The sequence below is a fragment of the Microplitis mediator genome, chromosome 10 (genome assembly GCF_029852145.1).
Source record: "Microplitis mediator isolate UGA2020A chromosome 10, iyMicMedi2.1, whole genome shotgun sequence".
Lineage (NCBI taxonomy): Eukaryota > Metazoa > Arthropoda > Insecta > Hymenoptera > Braconidae > Microplitis > Microplitis mediator.
The window spans coordinates 5341039-5351428 of NC_079978.1; the positions used below are offsets into that span (position 1 = coordinate 5341039).

Here is a 10390-nt window from a genome sequence, read left to right on the forward strand (position 1 = left end):
TGTAACAAGTATTTTCCATCACATCGTTGTGTTATTTGTTAATGAGTCACGTAAATTTATTTGATTTACGTTTAATATAATTGTTTATCAATGAGGAACAATGAAAGGCTGGTTTTACTTCATTATTAAGCCACAAACTCGTCAATTTAGTCTCGTTATGAGCTGCCTTGGTAAATTATCTATTAAAAGGGGTTGATGATATACGCTATTACCATCCTCTTTATCGTCCTATATACATTCATTTATGTATATATATATATATATATATATATATATATATATATAAATATATATGTATATATATATAAACTATTATTTTGGTACCACCAAAATCCGATGACTAAGTCGAGCTAGGTTTCACATTAACTATTATAACAAACACCCGAGCTTTCCGTGTAATCGTTAACCGATGGATTGTATGTCATTATTAATCACATGTATGCCAGCATCAGTTGAAATATATATGTATATACTCTCTATATGTCTATGTAATGTAATGCGTTAATTCCTGAGGCTTGAGCCCGCACGCACCTTTTGTTCTATGGCTCCATTATCATGATACTGATTTTACGCAGCGTTTATAATCATCATCATTATCATCAGCATCAACATCAACATCATCTGCAGTAGCAGTAACTCTAGTAGCAGCAGAGTATCATCAGCTGAATAATTATAAAATATAGAGTATAAAATCTCTGACGGCAATCACGACATTTTAAGAAAAAAAAAAATAAAAAAGAAGTAAAATACAGTTTTGTTCTCGATGAACGAGCAAGAGAGCGAATTAAGCGAAAAAAAATAAAAGAAAAGAAAGAAATTGCTCTTTACTCAGTGCCTTTTATTTTATTTTTTGTCGTTCCTCTTATATATCTATAAATGTGTGTGAGTGTGAGTGTGAGTGTGTGTGGGATCAGACGGAGATAAAAGTGATCTTGTGTAACATCGGTGCACTATCTCTCCCCTCTAGCTCTCTTTCCATCACTTTATTCTCCTCAGGCACAATTTTATTTTTCTTTTCGACTTTTTATTTTTTTTTCCATTATTATTCAACTCAAAGCCGAAATTTTATTCCAGCGGCATTCAGTAGATCTCGAGGCAACGGGGTAGGGTTTACCTGTCATCGAGAGTGCACACCAGTGTGACATTTTAGTGCGAAAAGCAATTCGTCACGTCGCACGTCGAGCCGTTTTTTCACCAACTTCCTCTTTCGTTTCCTTTTCTTCATCCTTATCCTCGTTCCCATCGTCATCTTTTTCTTTCCTTTCTTATTCTTTAACTTCTGGTTCTCTTTATCCAACTTCTCCATGTTTCTTACGCTGCTTCCTTTTTCCTCACAGCCGCAAATTCTCAAGAGCTGCATATATACATCATTTCTGCGGAAATGGAAAAGATAAAAAAAAAAAAAACTGTGTGACTCGTACAAGTCAAATCGATAAAACTGCCATTCATAGATATAAATATACCAATATACTTGTATAATACATACGTATATTAACTTGTTTTAATATTTTTGAAGCCAGCAAATCATAATTATTAACAAACATCAATGACTCGAAAATCAGAGTAAAGTGCGAGCGTGACTATTGGTCTTGATCCAGGCTTTCTACCAGCAGATGCTGGTTGATCATACGCCGAGCTAAACTACTGAATGCCACAGAGCAGTCGGTTCTAATGGGGATTGAGTTGGTAGTATTCTGGTACCATCATGCATCACATCTATCTCACTGCACAGTAGGATAGTACATATCTAAATATAATCACTTCTCGCATTTCCTCTGTCATTACCAGTGCATATATACATCGATGCTTAATGCTTCTATTTCACTAATTAGTCATGTATAGTTGATGTTTCCCACATTGACGTAGACATTTTCACACGTTTAAGATCAATGATTGTACAATACGAGTAGACATGTCAGTTATTGAAAATGTCAGTAGTGATGATGTAGTATACATTGATATTTGAATAGACTCGTATCCGGCATAAACTAGAGACTAAATGGACACTCGAGAAAGGACAAATAATTTAGTACTTGGTTTACCTATATATATTTATATAGAGCAGTCAAGTGCTGCGGGTCAAGAAGTAATTGAGGAAAATTATATAGTTTTTTTTGTTGGTTGAGGCTGCAGAACTGACAAAGTAAAATGTATATGTACATAGACATATATATGGAAGAATAAGAGCAGTTATATAGAGGAAGAAGTGAATGAGTGTGTGAACCAAGTGCCACGAAAGGACTACTCGTCTAAACGATGGCAACTTTTATCCTGCTTCACCGCCCATCGCGTACTTTTGAGCATTTCAATTTTCTTTCCTCTCTATATTTATCTCCTTCCTCTTTATCTCCCTTTATATTTCTCTTTTTATTCTTCTTCAATGACAAAAGCCATTCTCTTAGTATATACCTCTTTCGTTTTCCCCTCTCTCTCTCTCCTAGCTTTTCAGTCACTCGACCTCATTTTCCCATCTCTTTTATCACAATTCTTTCAACCATCCTTTTTTACTCTACAATTCACCTCTCAATTATTGTATCATTTGTATATACATGTATATGTGTTTAGATATAATAGAGAAAAAAGGAAAATAATGATAGTATTGAAGAAGAAGTAAAGTAATAATGAAAAAAAAAAAAAAAAATGGTAATAAAAAGCTCTCATATCCATTTATTATTCAGACTATTGTTGTTTGTCTTTGAATTGATCGACTGATGGCACTAGGATAAATAAAACTTTTTGTTGTTATAAATATATGTATATAAATATATATTTATTTCCTTTGTGAGTCATGTGCAAAAATGAAATAAGATTTGTTTTTTTATTTCAAACTCACTGTTGCAGTAGCGTAAAATATACATTTTCCTGTTATAAGTATATATATATATGTGTGTGTACGTGTCTACAAATGATTATATGATATCAATTTTCTTTGCTATTTCTTTGACGACAAAGTGTGTCACTTTAAAAAAGTAAATAAGCTACTTACCCGTAGGTTGTCACAAGTCTGTATTAAAACTTCCGTTCGTTCGCTGGTTCATTTTTTCTTGTTCGAAAAATATAAAACATTCTGTCTTACCGTCTCAGTGATAACTTTATTTTTTAGCGTCAACTACGGCAATCGTTAGACAAACACTCTCATGGGATATGACTGTAATAAATTGACAACTGTAAATGTGACATGATAGAAAAAAAAAGTATAAAATAAATGAATAAAAAAAAATTGTGAAAAGTAAAAAAAAATACGAGCAATAAACACGCGTAACAGTTTGGACGTTGATGGTTGTTAGTTGCTAACTGACAAGTTGAATGCTCTCTGGGAATCCAACAAGTTAATTGATAGATCGATTTTTATTGAATAACACAAAAAGTGTTATTTAATTTTTTAAATGATGTGTGATGTTTATTTGCTTCTTTGACGCGCTGAATTAGGATTTGAAATGCCGACATACTGGAATGTTTTCACCTCATTATGTTGTGGTTTGTTTGAAAAACAAAAAAAAATTAGATAAATTGGGAAAGATAAAATAGAATAGTTATGCGGGATTAAACGGCCCTAGAAATTTTTTTTAAAAAACAAATTTTAATGTATCAATTAATTATTTATTTATAGAAAAATTTTGACAGATATCAGTGAATCAAATTAATTATAATGATAAAAATAAATTATTTGTAACAAGATGGGGGCTAAATGTTTTTTTTTTTTTTTCTTAACTAGACAATAAAGCAAAATGAAAATTACAAATAAATTATCAAAGTTAAGTAATTAAAATTTCAAAAATTCTAATTATTTTTATATCATTAAACAAAATGACGTATGTCTCAAAAACATCTAGTAGACGATAGAATTTATATGATCAAGGTGGAGTGATCATATTTGTGATTGGTTATGTTATACCATGTGATTGTATAATTAATTGTTTTGTTTATTTATATAATTTTTGTAAATCTTTTATAATGACTTGTTTTAGTTGCTGAAGAAGTCCCAATAAAGGGACGAAATGTCTAATGTATAGTCAAAATATGTAGCTGAAGATCGGAACGTTTTTCGTGAAACGAAAATAAAAAAAAACGAAATGAAAAGTAAAAGATTTACTAGATCGAGATTTCCGAAATGTTTCGCACGTCAGCCGAAATTTTCAGGCCACCCCCAACTACCCCTGAAGCAGTCAAATAACATAAATTTTTCAATTTTCGCTGCGCGAGAAACGTTGCGATCTTCAGGTACATGTCAAAATTAAATTCTAATTTTGTATTTTTGTCCACCTCCCTATGATTTTACCATTTTATTATAAATGAAATTTTTCCACTGAAAATTTTCAAATTGAAAATTAACTTTTAAAAATCATTTTTATGGAATTAAAAATAATTGTTAATTTTTAAAGCATTAATCAAAAACAATAGCAGTATTAATTAATAAAATGAATTTATAAACATGTAAATATAATTAACCCCATTGTAATAGTTAACAAAGACTAATTGAATTATCAGAGTAATTTAAATTGCGAACATTTGTTAATGACAATAAATTTTTAATGTTAAATTTCAATGCCGTATTGTCCCGTTGAATGAAATTCATAATAATTAAAAAGAGTAAACCTGTCATTAAACTTGTTTACCAAAGTAATAACGTAAATATACAGAGTTTAACTATTGAAACATTTAATCAATGACAACTACCACTATTGTTTTAAAGTTTTCGACAGATTTATACTGCGACACCGTTTACAAATGTCCAGAGATCACTATAACTGAGTGCATACCTGACACACGAGCCTGAGTATGTGATCCATAAATCAAGGAAAATAACTTTAATACCAAGTTAAGTTTTGTAAAAATTAATTATTTGAATAATAAATATTAAATAAAATAAATTTAAATGATAAAAGATTTTAATAATGATATAAATAAGGTTTCATATCCTAGACAGTTGAGTTCGCTTTTGATTAATTTATTTCTTATTCAAATTAGTATCGTTATATAAACCCAGACTTGATATAACAAGTCTATAAATATCTAAAATAAAAAGAAAAAAAATTGCGCTAGCAGGTATTAGTATAGAGAATAATTATTGAATGATAAATCAATTTGATCGTTATTAAAATCGTACATTAATATTTTTAAAATGTTAATTAAGGTGATAACTTTATTGCGTATTTTATTGGACTCACGGTATGATATTATATTTTATTATCATTATCATTGGCATTAAGAGATTATTTATATTCTGCTTGACTGGCATAAAATGGCCACCCTGCGGTGCAGATGACAATAAAAAAAAATTTATCTAACTCGGGTTACTCAACATCATACGAAATTTTTCTATTTTTTTTCTATAAATGGCTCTTGTTGATATCGAGAGGCTGATTCTTCGGGATTTTTTTCCCTTAACTTTGTAAACTGTAGTATTTGTATAGTCTCCAAATACCGACCCTCGCTATATATTATGTTTATATATATTGGTGTGTAGTATAATAAAGAAATAGCAGAAGCAGTAGATGAAAAAGAGTGAATGAGTAACGAAAAATGATACGACAAGAAAAAAGGTTGAATGAGGGTGCCGTCGGATGGTGAGGGTAAATCTATAAACGTTAGTGTATCGATTTACCGAGTAAGCGGTCACCGTTTCAGAAATATAAATAGCTATTGAGACTCAGGTTAGTAATAATGGTGACAACATCAAGTCAACCGGATCGTCGTATTTATTTATTTTTTTTCCTTTTCATTTTTCAGCATATATATAAAGAAAAAATAACGTAACAGTTCCAACAATTTATGAGAACCATTCCTATAATATATAGGTACCGTTCCCATGTGTGTAGGAAATTTTTTTTCAAAATTATGAGGAATGTTTCAATGAGTGAGGTGACCTTTTTCAAAATATATAGGGACCATTCCCATACCGATGTCTTCAGTAGAAAACCGGCCGACTCCATTTTTTAAATTTTGAGTGCATAATATACACACAGAAAAAAAGGATTTTTTGGCGCAAGAAAAATTTTGCATTTATGAAATAAAAACAAAAATTGTCCCCGCACGGCAAAAATATATATCCGTATGTATTCGGCCGCATATATGCGTCATATATTCAGATTTGCCCGTATATATACGGATATATACTTTTGCCGTGCGGGTCTTAGGACTAGAAAATTTTTGTTTTCTATTCGTAGTGCAAAAATTTCCTTGGGTTGAGTAAAAGTTTTGCGCCAAAAACTCCTTTTTTCTGTGTAGGTTTAAAATGAAATGTTTTTTCGTGTTCAAAAAAATTTTTCTTTATTTGTCAAGATATCGGTCTCCTCAAATTTTCGGTGTTGAAGAAAGAAAATTTTTATGCGAAAACTTTTATAACTTCAAAATTTTAAATGATAATGTACTAAGCTCTGAAAAAATTTATTACAGCAACTGTCAACTGAAAATTAAAAAATAATATTTCGTCAAAAATGCGGAGCTAGAAGATTTTCTGCCGAGGAAGTGATTATATTTGAAAAAGAACCGTTTCTACTTTAGTATGATATTAATTTTCGTAAGTGCATAGAAACTGTTCTTATAATTTTTCTCCGTACATAGATATAGATATAGTGTGATACCATTTGCGGCATAGAGCGAAAACGTTTCATGCACAATTTTTATTTATCGCGATCATATTTAAACTGGACAGACAAGCGTGAGAGTGACCTATGCACTTAGATTTGTGTCAGATAAATAAAACACGCTTGAAAAGACACTGATGATGATTATGATAATAATAATACTGCATAATATACGTATATTTATTATTTTAAAGCTGCAGTATGTGTCAGCTCACGCAATAAAATATCCAATTACACATAATTGTTAATGACAGAGCTGAGAAAAAGCCGATATTACATTAAATACTTTTTGAAACGTTAATTTTTTTGTTAGTGAGCTAAAGCTTTTAGCAAAAAATAATTACAGTCGAGATTGCAGACGTAAAAAAATTACTGTGATAAAAAATTTTAATTATACTTGACTGTCAGTGCTAAAAATATTTCTCTTACATAAAATGTAACGTACTTTTAAATATTAATAATGTTATTTAAATTATAAAATAATTAAATATGTTAATGATTTTCGGATAACAATTAAATGGAATTAATTACAATACATATAATGGCATAAATTTTGTATAAAATATAATTAATTTGACTATATTTGATTATTTGTAATTGAATAGTATCGTGAGTTAACAAACAGTGATTGAGCTTTATTAAATATTCATATTTATATGCTATATACATATACGTGGGCGTTGGTATGGAAAGGACTCACTTTGTGGGTACGAAGTTATGCATATAAACGTGTACCTCCGACTGAATTTCAAACGAACAAAATAATAGAATAAAAAACAAAATAATATTAAACTTTCCGGTTCAAAAAATCCTGAAGTTGCTGACTTTTAATATTTCAATTTAACATTTAACTCGTTCTATTATTAATTTTATTTCATTATACTAAAAATACATATTTATATATATGTATATTAAATACCTCTGAAAACGTTTTGTTTCTACACACCATTATTTAGTTAATAACAATTCTCTTTCATTATACGAACAACAGGAAGGTTGAACACGCTGTAACCACAAACGGCTTTTAATTGTATCGTAAATAAAGAGCAAAAAAATAATGACAATTACCAACAAGAGGGGCAACAAATACGGGTGTGTTTAATAATGCAACCCATTACATTTGCTTACATCTCAAAATCCTGTGTGATAAATTTTATATGAAGAGAATACTTAAAAAAATCTGGCGTACTGCAGTAGATGTAATAGCGTGGCGCTGATAAAATAAATGGAGTAAAAGAAAAAAGAAAATAAATAAAAGCAAGTAAAGGTGTGAAGTAAAAATATTAGTTTGCCTGGAAACTCGAAGCTAAAGCTCAGTAGACCGTTGGTAAGCATTTTCACACGCCATGGCATTAATTATACTAATGCACTGTCTTCCTTTCTCTACTCTATGTATCACATTCACCGAGTCCATCCAACCGCAAAAATACTTTTTTCATTTTAACTTTTTTTCTAGTTACTTTTACGTATTCCTTATGCTTTTTTTGGTTTCCTATTTTGTACAAATATATATACATATATATTTATTTTTTGTTTATTTATTATCCTTTTCAACCAACACCTCAGGATATTTTCATCTATTTTTATTAAAAGCATTCAAGTTTTATATTTATTAATAAAAAATTGTCACACTATTTATTTATACGTTGAAATTTTTGTGATTGGAAAGCTTTTTTTTTATTTATCATTTAGACTATTAGCTACATAAAAAAATAAACGTGTTTTTTAGTTTCAGATTCATGTGGGCGATGAGATTTTATGGCATTTATTTATTTATTTTTGAACGAAAACTTTTGATGAATGACTAAAATAATTTTTATTTTTAATGTCTGCTAAATAAATTTTTCTGTATTGCACAGTCACGCGTTTTTTGGCAAATAAAAATCACTAGTCGACATTTTTATTAAAACCTTTAACTGCTTAACGAAAAAAAGTCGTATTAGATTGGTAACTATATATATATTTACCGCAAGTTATATACTGAGGACTCGATACTGGGGACAATAATACAATATAGAGAAAATTGCGGATCTTTGCAAAAAGGACTGAGGAAATAGCATATACTGTCAAGTGGAAAATTGAACAATCCCGGGCAATTGATTAAGGCAACCTACCTTATACTTCTTACAACGATGAAATAGACTATATATGCAATAAAATATATATAAAAAATAAAAAGAGCAAGAGCTATTTCGATTTCCTCTTCAGTTGTTCAGCATGACTGATTATAAGAGGTGAACAAAGCAATTTTTCTAGAAATAAAAAAATCTACGTCTTAAAAAATAAAGCGACGTTAAAAAAAAGTTATAAAAAAATAAATGATAAGACTAAGGAATTGACGTACATGTTTATTGCTGTTTCTACTCTGCTGACGAGGGAATAACCCAGTGATATTAAACAAACAACAATACTTTTACAATTTCTCACGTTGACTTTAGTATAATATATATATGTAATCTGACGACGGCAAGTTAACGAAGTATAATTTGTCATTAAATAAAGACCTTGAGGTATACAAAGTCACATCAGACATCAAAGATACATAAGGACGATCTAGTACCAAATACTATTAATTTTACGATCTTAGCTCATTCACACAGTTCTCAACACTAAGTCCAAGTACACACGGTATACATATATAGATATATGTGTGTGTACGACATTAATGTAAGAGATAATAACGGGTGAGAGAAACAGAGAGCAGTGAAGCAAAACTACTCACTCTCGCACCATCCAATTACGAGAATTTCATTTCCGTACCAGTGGCCATTGCACAAGTCGTATTGTATATAGATCTTCTTCACTATCACCTATATGAACTTGATACAAATGTATAATATATATACCGGTGTATATGAAACAACAAAATGTTGAATAGAAAATTAAATGTGCAAAGCAGTCGGACATACGTGTTAGATTTTGTCCTCTTTTACACGCCTACACACGACATGCCATAAAAGCAACTGTGATAATCTGCTTGTTTTGAATCTCCTATTTCCACTCGACACTTGCTGTACATTATACATGTATATACATACGAACATCCGTAATATATGGATAAAATTTACCTCGACGTCCTTACTGCTCATCGTCCCACGGACAGAACATTCAGCGGCATCCAGCATCTAATTTAATACGTAAAAATCTCCGCTTAGGTATTCGTAGCCATGATAATAAACAACTTACACATTAGCATCTTCATATAAATAAATAAATAAATATGTGAATATACAATCGTTACGCCAGAAAAAATACTCGGGATTCAATAAATTTTTTATTAATCAAAACACCCCAAAAGAAACTATGGCATTTATAAATAATTCAAACTGCGGCCCTTATTTTTTATTTTTTTATTGGGTATAATCGATACTCTTAAATAACAGCGTAAGATCCGAGTATTTATTTTAAACCACTTCTGACCGTCTTATTCACGACTACTATTTAATATGTATTTTTAAAATATATATATGTATACATACATAGATCTACATGTATAAAGAGTAAGGAGTGTTAGCGTTCTTCCTTATTTAGTTCGGTCGGTCGGTCGGGTTTTACTACTACTGAGACTCACTCCCGTGTAATAATAAAATATATAACTCTACAAGTCCCTTTTACATTTAAACTGGCATGTCTAAGTTTGGTTGAGGTTTCTCGCACTTGAACTGTGCAATTAAATCTTATACACCTCAACTTTTGATCTATATATAAAACTATATCTACATCTCAATCTCAGCCTCTATCTCTCCCTACATCTCTGCCTCCATATTTGTATATCTATATCTATATTTTATATTTACACGATG

General features: G+C 30.2%; 1 long non-coding RNA gene across 1 annotated transcript; it reads right to left on the bottom strand.

The window, feature by feature from the left end:
* Positions 1 to 339: 339 nt before the first annotated feature.
* Positions 340 to 3454, bottom strand: LOC130675375 (uncharacterized). Its single transcript, XR_008991280.1, has 3 exons — positions 3244 to 3454; positions 2987 to 3148; positions 340 to 662 (listed from the first exon to the last, which is right to left on the bottom strand). It is a non-coding gene; the product is annotated as an uncharacterized LOC130675375 (long non-coding RNA).
* Positions 3455 to 10390: the final 6936 nt, after the last annotated feature.